An 11,850-nucleotide genomic window follows, 5' to 3' on the forward strand; every position below is an offset into this window, starting at 1 on the left:
TAATAATAATAATAATAATAATAATAATTATTATTATTATTATTATTATTAGTAGTAGTAGTAGTAGTAGTTATTTGCCGTTTGATATTAGTCAAGAATTAATTTAATAACTGGACCTAGTAGTTTCATTATTAACATGCATAACAGCAGATTTGCTATAACCTTACATTCAACTATTTTTTTTTAATGTTGAAATTACAACTTCTGAAACTTGTCAATTTTCACAGTACGCTTTTTCAGTGAATTCTGGTAAAACCATAATATAATGCAATGTTATTAAACGTCTGCAATGGTTTGCTTCAAACCAGGTAAGTATGACTAAAGTGTCTGTTGCTGACAAACGTGACATATGACAGATATTAAATAAATCTTGGTAATTCCATTAAAAAAAAACAAAACTTCGCTTACAGTCTGAGTATTGCATAAACTCGGAATTTACCACTGTACACTTTTGAAAAAAAAAAATCCAAGGCTCATAATATCGTCAGAGCATACACCCCCCCCCCCCCCCACACACACACACACACACATAGCCACACACAAGCCAAAATGAACAAGTCTATAAAATCTACAGTGAATTTTTTTCCCGCTGTATTTTAATCTCTTACAATTTTTCGATTCCGGTTGGAGTTGATTATTCAATTACGCTGGCAATCATTTATCCTGGAATTTGTTGAGTCAATTCGTTCTTAGCTCATGCTGTCTTTTAGTATAACCACGGGGTTGTGTGGAAAAGAGGAACAGACAAAGCAAGGGTTTATCTCATTTAAACGACCAAACATCAGTGAGAAGCGTTAGGGTGCCGGATTACCAAATAGTCAGAGCAGGGGCCCCGTGGAAAACGGATAAAAAAAAGAATATTAGGAGATTATTTACGGGGGGGCTCTAGACTGCCTAGGAGCCTCCACAGGGTTTAATTCGGCACTGGTTAGAGACAGCGTCTTGCTGACTGATGCACATTTCTGCAGGAGCAGTGCTTTGGGACTCTGGCTCCGTGAACTATGGAGAACCAGTTGAAGAACCTCTGTGCAGCGCGCATCTCTCCACTTGTCCCCAGACGCGCTCGACTTCCCATTACTTGCGTGATTTTCCAGTTCTAGTTTTAGTTAACATTTAAAATTAGCTGATGACTTGAGAGTAAAGACAGTAAGTGACGACGAGACTTGGTTTGGCACATGTGTGCAACTTTTACATGCTGAGAAACTATTTAAAATAGACTGAGCAGAAGCAGGAGAACAATCTGAAGGTAAAACGTAAATAATTAGGAACGATACCAAATGCCTGAAGCATATCAGCATGACACGGACAAAAATGATTAGTAGTTTTGGACACGGTGCGGCGAACATATCTAAGTAAATGCGAATAGGTGTGTGCTTGATTAAGAGTCGAGGCTTACAGATGTATGACAGGTTTGTAATTTAGAGTTCCAGACACAGACGTTGCTCCGCTCACCGAGCTGTTATTTCCATTCCTGTTTTCATCTCATTTTGATTTCATTTCAGATCTTCAAATGAAAACAAAACATTTTATTGCGTATCGCAGAAAACAGGACACAAAATACTTTAAAAGAAAAAAGGCCGTCTAGTATGCACCTTATACTGTCAGCTGTAATATAAAAAAAACTGTATAAACTACAATATCTTTGAGCTGCTAGTCACGAAATCGTAAATATTATGTATTAAGTGGAAACAGAAATATTTTACTTTGTCAATTTGCCTAAAGAACGATAACGTACTTAGCCTGATTAAGACTCGATTGTCAGAAAATAGCACAACCTAGTGGTCAATTTAGGAATTAAACACCCTGCTGCAAGTTCACCACAGATTCAACTTGATAAACACACACACACACACACACACACACACACACACACACACACACACACACACACACACACACACACACACAAGAAATAGAGAGACATAAGGCAAGACAGACAAACGGACAGAGACTCATTCATTTTCAGTTTTTATGGAACTTTCTAAACCTTCATTTTCTCTGTTCAATATGCAGGAGAAAATTACGGGAGGAGTTTTTTTTTTTCTCCTCATAACCGTTTCATAGTTCATCATTTATAATCTTTATTTTAGATATGCTCTACAAACAATTGGGAAAACCGGCTAATAATGATAAACCACATTCGGTTACAAATTGACTTTCGATAGGCTAACAGACTATCAGAAACAGAATAATCAGAATAATCGATTTAAATATGTAGATAACTCAGTTTGGATTACAACACAATACCATTAAAAAACATGACCTATTTGAGGGTTTACTTAGTCAAGGAAACGTTCGTCCACTGACCAAACTGAAATATTGCTCGCGTGAAACAGCCAGGGTTTAATTAGGCTACTTGAACTAGGACTGTTAATTAAAGAAAAATAATTCAAGTTAATTTTCTGTATTAAATATGGTGCATAATAATAATAATAATAATAATAATAATAATAATAATAATAATAATAATAATAATAATAATAATAATAATATCAATCTATTCTAATTAAAATTGATTTATTTGTAAAAGGGGAAAACAAATAAACTATATAGCGAAAAAAGCAACCACTATGGGCAATATTTATCCACAGATCAGCACGTCTAACCTTTTCTCAGTTAACCAACGAAAATGTAAACCATGGGGACATGACTTTGCTCCCTGGTAATCGGGACGGAAAGCGCTTAACGAAAAACATGACAACAGTTCGGAATACCGCTTCAGCCCAAATTTTACAAAATAAATACAGATATGTAATTAAGCAGAGTTTCACTTCAGTTTCATCTAGAACATTACCACATCAAATCAGTGTTGTTATTATTAGCAGGGAAGCCTGAGTAGTCAAATTTTAATAACACGCAGTTTTATCTATATGAACTTTTAATTTTAATGAACTCTCTCTCTCTCTCTCTCTCTCTCTCTCTCTCTCTCTTTCTCTCTCTCTCTCTCACACACACACACACACACACACACACACACACACACACACACACACACACACACACACACACACACACAGACTTTCGGCTTACACCTTCGCGCACAATACCCACATTCGATAACAAAAATCACCACGCATGTGAACCGAAGTCTAGGGCAGCTAAATGTATCTTTTTCAAATAATGTGTTTTCTTACCAGTTAGAATCCATTTGTCTTTTAAATGAGACTCTAATATGAGACCCGGCGTCACAGGCGCACCTCCAACCCCAGCAAATTGCTACCATTCAGAGGTCGTGACTCGCACTCCGAAAGCCTTTTTTCTTTCACTAATCGTTCCGCTCGGAACGTTGGTTTTTGCACTAACATAAAACACCGAGCAGTAAATTAGACCCACTGGCGTCTAGGTCCATAAAATTATCACGGATATTTATTATTATTATTATTATTATTATTATTATTATTATTATTATTATTATTATTATTATTATTATTTCGATTTTGTCAAGCCTCTGGACCCAAACATCATGAGGCTTTGATAAGTCACAATTTTTATTAGGTCTACAATGAATGAAAATGATTAATATCAAGTTATTTTATGCAACTATAATGGTGATATAATGTATAATGCATAATAATATAATGGTGATAGGTTTAAGGATTATTTTGTTTTTAAAGCTCTTTTAATCGCTTTGATAGCCTATGTACTCATAAAAGGTTGCTGTGCTGTGCGGTCACGACCATAGCGGAATCTATTTAAAGTAAAAGACTTTAATTAATTGAAGACAGATCTTACTATAATTTATGTATTGACTCAAATTGTTTAGTAGTCTATAACATACAGACCTATGGATATGCCTGTAGACTTAATTATGGTTACAGTATCCTGCACACAATGCGATAACACATTCATGTCTTGCTTATCTGAATGATTTTTGACAAGTAGTCTAAACTTTGTGATAGATTTGGAGATTCCGGAATTACTATGCATAATTGGTTTAAGTCAAATAACAAACTAATCAGTTAAATATATTTTAATATAATTTTATCTGTTCATAGATTCAGTCAAGGCACTGGCCTTAGAATAAAGTTCTTATGCTGTGTGCAGCGTGAGCCCCAAATCTTTAACAAAAATTATTGTTTTTCTTTTACCCTTCGCAAATGCAGATGGCGGTTTTTAGGTCTTGAATTCGTTTTTACCTGAAATTAAATCCGCTTGACCCAAACGCAAAGGCAGAGACTTGGAGACCGAAAGCAAGTTGTTAGCGTCAGCACTCTGCACTATGTCATCGAGCAGAAGTATTTGACAGTTGGAATTATCTGTAAATACTTCATTAAACTGTGTAAGAGTTACCCCTTGTGCCTTATGGCCTACCTCTGGTAAGATTTACAAATGATAACATAAACACACTAAAAAGAAATTCAACTCGCTTTCGAAATCAGATGAGGGACGCTTAGGACGTAATCGAGCCACTTACCATCAAAACGGGTCAGCCGACTTCGTTTGCTATGATGCAGTATTTGATCATATCTTTAATTTCCTCTAATGAGTATTTTTCAGTACTGTATTTAGGGAACATCGTAGGGCACAAAACAGTGTAGATGAAAACATCACAATGATAATGAAGAGAAATTGACAAAATGTTTTCAAAACAACTGATAAAAAACGAAACGCATTTTGTTCATTACAACTCTTGCCTTTTAAGAGAGAAAGTATGTCTGTTAAATGGTCAACATCACAGTCACAGCTGTAATAGGTATAGGTAAATGTGACCTTACCTGAGGAATTTTTGGTTTATCGATAATCTAAACATCTTAGTATAAATGTGCACTGTATTGATTTAAAAAGTAACCTCTTCAAATAAATATGAACAAATGGAGCCAGCTAGCCTCCATGTGCTACACATCTGGCAGGTCGTAAGTGCTGGTCTCCCTCCAGTGGGCACTGCTGAGCATCTGACAGGTTTGGATCAAAAAAACCAAACAACAAGTGTCAGAACGTCTACCCCACCACTGGGAAATGCGCTATAATGAATCGTATTCATTGCCATGTGCCAGTTGTGTGCTTCCAGACACAGTCATACAACAATACACTGAATGGGAATGATGAGTGGAATGATGGATATTAATTCCAGAAATAGCTTCCAGAAAATGTTCGACTTTATCCAGATCCCAGGAATGCTTGTTCTCAGTGTGGTCAACTCACCTTTATGGAAATCTCCTGGAACTATTGCTCACGAGCATTTACTAAGGTTACAGTTATAGACTATAACAATTAGCTGAAAGCAGCCTGCTTGATTACTTATCCACGGTTCATTACTAACACTGCCGTCCCCCTTAACCACAGGGCAACCTGACAGACACATCATGTCTGCCAAAGTCTCTTTCTAGCTGAGTCCTCATCTTTCTGAAAGCAGCTCTTCTGTGGCTAGAAGGCACGGGTACGGATGTGTCTAGAACACGGGTCAACGTTGACACAGACAGATGCGCTGAGCCCGAGAGAGAATGCCGAGGTTCTTATCAGCTGATGAAGGGTATCAGTGAGGGGTGGAGAGGAGCTGTTTATAGCCAGGGATGCTAATGCTATTGGTGGCATTACTAACTTAATAGGGAGCGAAGTCCAGCGCCTCAGTCCTAGAGACCAGGGCAACAAACAAACTCCTAACTCGTGTCTGTCCTGCTCCCTAGTGACAACACATACAAACCCACAGACACACATCTCGGACAGACCAGCTACTGAGTGAAGAGCATTTTATTGCTTAAATGGGCAGCAGTGCTGATACCAGTCTTATACCTAGACAGCACAGCGAAAAGCAGGCTTGCAAATCCAGTTGCACTTCTTATGGCAACATTTGTCAGACCTCACGGTTAAAAAACTACATTTTATAAAGCCAATATTAACTCTGAGATAGATTATGTCCATTAGACAGTTTTTTTGTTAATACAAAACATGTCAAAGCAGTGGGTTTATTGCTTAGCACGTTATGTTAGAGTGTATGCTAGAACTACGTGGTATTCGTCTCACCATCTGGCTTTCCTGACACAAGAGCATGACTGACAAGACAATGAACTTCTGGGTAAACAAAATGGGTGCACAACTTGAAGGGGAGGGACCACCCATGACAGTTAACGTCAATCATTTACTGCCATTCACCTGGGAAGCCACTCACAGCCTTGAAAATGACTGGGATTTGCTTGTCACAAAGCTGCTGTTTAGTAGCCAAAGCACCTGATTGCTCTCTGTTGCCCACGGATTTGACATTGAAATGGATTCATGTGCTCTGTTGTGACAGAGCGTGCACGAGCATGACGTTTGTGGTTGATGAAAGGAGGCTGTTTGGGGAGGAGGTGAGGCTTCTTTCAAACAAAACCTATATTTTGTTTAAGCGAAGAAGGTCACAATCAGCGAGCTGCATCTAGTATTAAACATTACTGAGCCCAGTCTCTATGTCCTAAATCTCAGTTGGCACTGTGAAGTTTTCCAGAGCAGTGGAATTATTTATGTGTCCAGAGACAGACAGAAAGAGAGAGAGAGAGAGAGAGAGAGAGAGAGAGAGAGAGAGAGAGAGAGAGAGAGAGAGAGAGAGAGAGAGAGCTGGAGCCAGTTCTATTATGCTCTATTAAAACTCCAATCATGTCTGAGAGGTTTGGACTGAAGCAACCATCAACTCTCAGTTCAAAGCGAGATCGAAGAACCCGATATGTCTGTTTCACTTTGATGCCTCTACAGACCACATTTAAAGGTTGTTTTGCTCTGTATTTTTTTCATCAAAACAAACATGAAATCAGCCTGTAAATGATGTAATTGGGTAAGGTACTATTCTCATCCACTTTAATTTCTCACTCACTTGATCTTGCAAGTGCTACTTCTAATTACATTTGAACTTTTCATGATAACTTTAACTACAATGCCCAAAAATAAGTAATGTATTGAAACATTTTCTACAATCTGATGGAAATATTACAAGAGTTATTGCTATGATTTAAAAAAACAAAAAAGATTAATCATGGAGATTTAAAAAATTTGTTTTCCTCCAAGGTATAAAAGGGCACTCGTCTATGTGTGTGACTAGCTTTGAAGTGGAAACGTGTGATAGTGATCTATGTGGCATTGTGTAAGGGCCTCTCGGGACATCCGTGGTACTGGGCCTGTGATCCCGTGTTTGCTATTGGTCATCCGTGGCACTGGGCCTGTGATCCCGTGTTTCCTATTGGTCATCCGTGGCACTGGGCCTGTGATCCCGTGTTTGCTATTGGTCATCCGTGGCACTGGGCCTGTGATCCCGTGTTTGCTATTGGTCATCCGTGGCACTGGGCCTGTGATCCCGTGTTTGCTATTGGTCATCCGTGGCACTGGGCCTGTGATCCCGTGTTTCCTATTGGTCATCCGTGCCACTGGGCCTGTGATCCCGTGTTTCCTATTGGTCATCCGTGGCACTGGGCCTGTGATCCCGTGTTTGCTATTGCTGGGCTGCCCTCGCTCAGGTTAACACAGCATGGCCCATTCTGTGTGGGAGTAAGGGGAGGGATCATCACCCTCTTAAATGCACTGATAGGACACATCAGTAATCTGCAGCGCTGAATTGCTCTAGGGGGGGATCGTGCTTGCTGCCACCACAGTCACTGCATTGCTGGGCAACAGCGGCACTCCTGTGGCAGCTAGTGACAGCATACGGGCACGTCGTCACAGGAAGTCTGACCACAAATATAAAGCCTGGCCAATGGGTCCCTGATCAAAAGGACCACAACAAATATGATGGAATTTTAACCTCAGTAAATATACCTTATATTCATAAAGTTAGGTGTTATGTTTATTTTTGGGAGGGGTGCATGGCTAGGTGGGGGGAGGAGTCCTCTTAAAACTGCATGTGACATGCCTCTCAAACATCATTAGCTATTTCTAGTCCAAGGCGTTTTCCTAAGTGTTTATTAGGCCATGCCCTTTGCAGAGGTATCAAAGGCATTCCGTTCATATCCTTTCCATCTTGTCCGTAGAGCTCAGGAGAGCGACACGTGCAATTGCGTAAACACTTGCTCTGCACAGCGCAAACTACCAGATTCTTAGCAGTCAAAAATAATACCACAAATATCCAGAGAAGCCCACTTGAAGAAATATATATACAGAGTCCCTGACCTATGTAAGTGTATCCGCCAAATTCAGCTGGCTCTCACTTCACTAATGGCAGCTTTGGAAACTGATGCACTGACTTAAAAAATGAGTAACCCAAACACAGAGCAGCGAGGGTGAAAGCCTACACGAATTACCAGCGGTAAACATAAGACCAGAATTAATGAGCCAGACGCGTTTCGCAACTGTCCCTGTCGCGCCTTGAGCATTTCTGTCTTTCTGCTGACCAGCGTCAGACAGCCACAATCGGTTCACCCATAACAAAAGATGTTTTGATGTGTTAAGGTGTGTTGAATAAAGGGCTTCCCTGGGCGGGGCGGAGGTTCCCCCAAACCCCACCGCCTCCCCGCGTGTGCCTGGCTCTTCAGTAATTCTAATGCAGAACACATTGAGGGTGAGAGCTCAAGGCCCCGGCCTGCGCCCAGGCCGAAAGCGCTGAGAGAGCTAGATCAGCCACTTAATCAGTCATTATTTATGGGGCTCAGTGGTTTAAATCAACACGAGCAGGAACCGGGGCCAGGCCTTATGGGTTTATAACTGCTGTCAAAATAATCACATACAGATATATTCATCAGAGTGCACACCAGCTCTACCCAGCACTGCTTCAGTGTTCACCTCAGCTCCCTTCCACCGAGCCCAAACATACAGTCATTCTTAACATTGTCCCTATATTATTTTGCCTCTAGACGCCCAGTTGTTTCGTTCTCAGTTTAGCCTCCCCTCTCAGGAGATCACTGCTGTCCTCTGCTCCCTCTCCTCCTGTTCTCCCCTCAGCTCTTCGGGGGCACATGTCAGGGCGAGTCTGCTAGCAGACCACGATGGCAACGCACTGGGAGCCTCAGCCTGCGCTAGCGAGACAGAGGCAGTGAGTCAGACGGGCAGCATGGAAGCTTTTAGAGGCAGGACCAGTGAAATTTGCAGATTTTGCAATGAATGGGACCACTGCATGAGTAATACATGACAAATTACTGACTGTTTTGGAAAGAGAGGCATTATAGGGACTGGTTTGGCACTGTGGAACAGGAGAGGGAGAGAGAGAAAGTGCGAGAGAGAGAGAGAGAGAGAGAGAGAGAGAGAGAATGAAACAGGAAGAATAATCGAGACAGAAGGGGATAGGTGGAGTAAGAATGAAAGAGTGACTGTGGGAGGGAAGAGAGAAATCCAGGGAGAGCTGAGATCGTGGGTGATCCAGAACCTTCCATGTGTCATTAATTAACTTAATAGCCTTCAAGCTATTTAGAAGACAAAAACTCATAGAAGGGTGGAGTGGTTTGATCCAAATACAGGCATGCAAATGAATGGTTAGACAACCAGCGTGGTTCCAGTTTAGCCTTACACCCTCACATGAGGTGTTTATATCTGACACTGAAATGACTGATATTAGTCCACATAATAACTATTATCATACCAGAGATGGACAGTACTTATGATGCATGTGTTTAATGTGTTTTATTAACCTGTCCTTTGAGCCTGGAATAAACCATGCTTTTTTTTTTTTTTAAAAAACAAGATGCATCCCGGACTAGTACTTATATTTTAAAATACTTTCCAGCTGCGATCAGTACATCAGATATTTTAAAAATGGCAATTCCAAGAGCCCTGCCTAAGAGTGAGGCATAGGGGTTGAGGAAGTCACTGAACCATTGAAAGGTCAACCAATGGTTAAAATTAAGAGAAACAAATTAGCCTCTTACATGCCATGCATTTATACAAGCAAAGGATGAAAACATTTCATATATAATGAAATAAGACAATTCTTCCAAAATTTCAAAAATGTCACATCATGTACCGAATCCTCATAAAAATAGATGTAAACTGCTCGAGGCCCTTGGACAGTGACTTATTATTTATATTTTATGTTGTACTAATTAATAAATCAAGACTTTCTTTCCCCAGAGCAATCTACTTATCTGGATCCAGAGGCTGGTGTGTGCTCCACACAGCTGTCTGACAGCTCCCTTCAAGACCACAATTAGAGACAGCTGAGGCCTAATTGAACTGGAAGGATCGTGCTCGAAAACATCCCAGCTGTACAGGAATGGTGGGAGAGAGCCAGGCCTGTAGAGAGCAGCCACCATGTTCTCAGCCTTTGTAGCACCTGGTTTCTCTCAGCACGTCTTTAAGAGCAGTGAGCCAGGGTTGGCTGGGTCGTGGGGGGCTGAGGAGGGGTCTTGTCAAGGACAAGGCCAAAGGGGGTCTCTGCTTTGTGCAACAGGACATAGTGTTGCGGCTGCGGGCTGGCTTGCACCCGGCAGCTCGGGGGTCTGCCTGGAGCTGCTCACCGAGGGGCCGGATAACTGATTGGCTTCTAATTTGTTGAGGGGAGTGAGCTGGAGGAGACGATGCCCATGGGAGTCTGACACAGGAGCCCGAGAGCCTGGTGACTGACGGGGCCCCTCCAGTTCCACACTGGTGCTGGAGTGGGAAGGCTTGGGCGGGGGGGGGGGGGGGGGGGGGGGGGTTGGTGGAGGGGGGTGGAGGGATCGTGGACACAGCAACCAAGAGCAGGAAGTTATGATTTACTCTGAGAGCCAGAGACGCACAGAGTAGAAATGCCAGGCCAGACACAGGAGAGGCCGTGCAGCCAATAAGGTAAGCGTTGTCCCCCTCCCAAACACGGATCCACATGATTACATGGACACAGTCTTCTCACACCGCTGAGGCGTATTTACCTTGCTTTTGACTTAGACTGATTGAGGTCATCAAGGATACGGTCCCCAAAGCCTTTTTACGGCAGGGTCATTAACATATGTACACTTATCGTACAGGACAGTGGTACAGTCACTGTGGTGTAGTTAACCCTGAATGTGTATCTAGCCCTTTAGTTTGGAAGTTCCAAACTCAGTATTATTTTTAGATTTTTTCATTTTCCCAAACTGAACTGTGTAATTTGTGCTATTATCCTATAAAGATCATAAACACTATTCACTGAGATCCACTATACCAATGCCACTGTAAATGCTTCAGTGGTGTGAGACCCCTGTCACCTGAGCTAGGATCAGATGTTGGCAAACAGGTAAAGGGATTTCTGCCCTCATGCACCATTATCTTATTTACATACTGGAGGATGTGCTCAGCTTTCATTCCTACATAAAACGCATCTATCCAGCTTCATTTAACTGGATGCAAAAGCCACTGATGTGGACAACGTCCATGCAGTATCCCATGCAGGTCTGCAAGTAAAACTTCATTCTAAATATTAAGGTGTTATTGTTTACATGAGCTTTGCTGTATATAAACATCAATTCCAAATGACAAATCCTTGCTGATGCTCAGAGCCTTCTAAGACAGAAAGTTTTGGTTTCAATATTCATAATGATAGTAACATAAAGCAGTTAGTTTAAAAATGTTTCCTGACATTCATGACTAGTCAAGTACAACTCTGCCTAAGAATGTGAAGACCTGTCTCCAAACCACCATGGTTACCATTGTTTAACTACAGCTAAAAGATCATTGGAACCTCTGGAACGTCAATGAAAGACAAAAAAAAAGAAGTTTTGTTTATTCATGTTTGCAAGTAGGACACTAAACCAAGCAGTATACAGAATGTTTGTCTAACCTAAACCTAACCCAAGTGTGTAGCCATTCACCTCTGCACCAACGAGCTTACACCCCACACCTTCTAACCTTCATCTTTCTCTGATTATCAGACCATGATTCTTGCTTACATGTATTTGATCACACATATACACACACAGACATACATGACATACACGCACACACATGCACACACACACACACACACACACACACACACACACACACACACACACACACTCCATTCGG

This window comes from Electrophorus electricus, chromosome 9 (genome assembly GCF_041902795.1).
Source record: "Electrophorus electricus isolate QZ-2024a chromosome 9, ASM4190279v1, whole genome shotgun sequence".
In the NCBI taxonomy this organism is placed as follows: Eukaryota; Metazoa; Chordata; class Actinopteri; order Gymnotiformes; family Gymnotidae; genus Electrophorus; species Electrophorus electricus.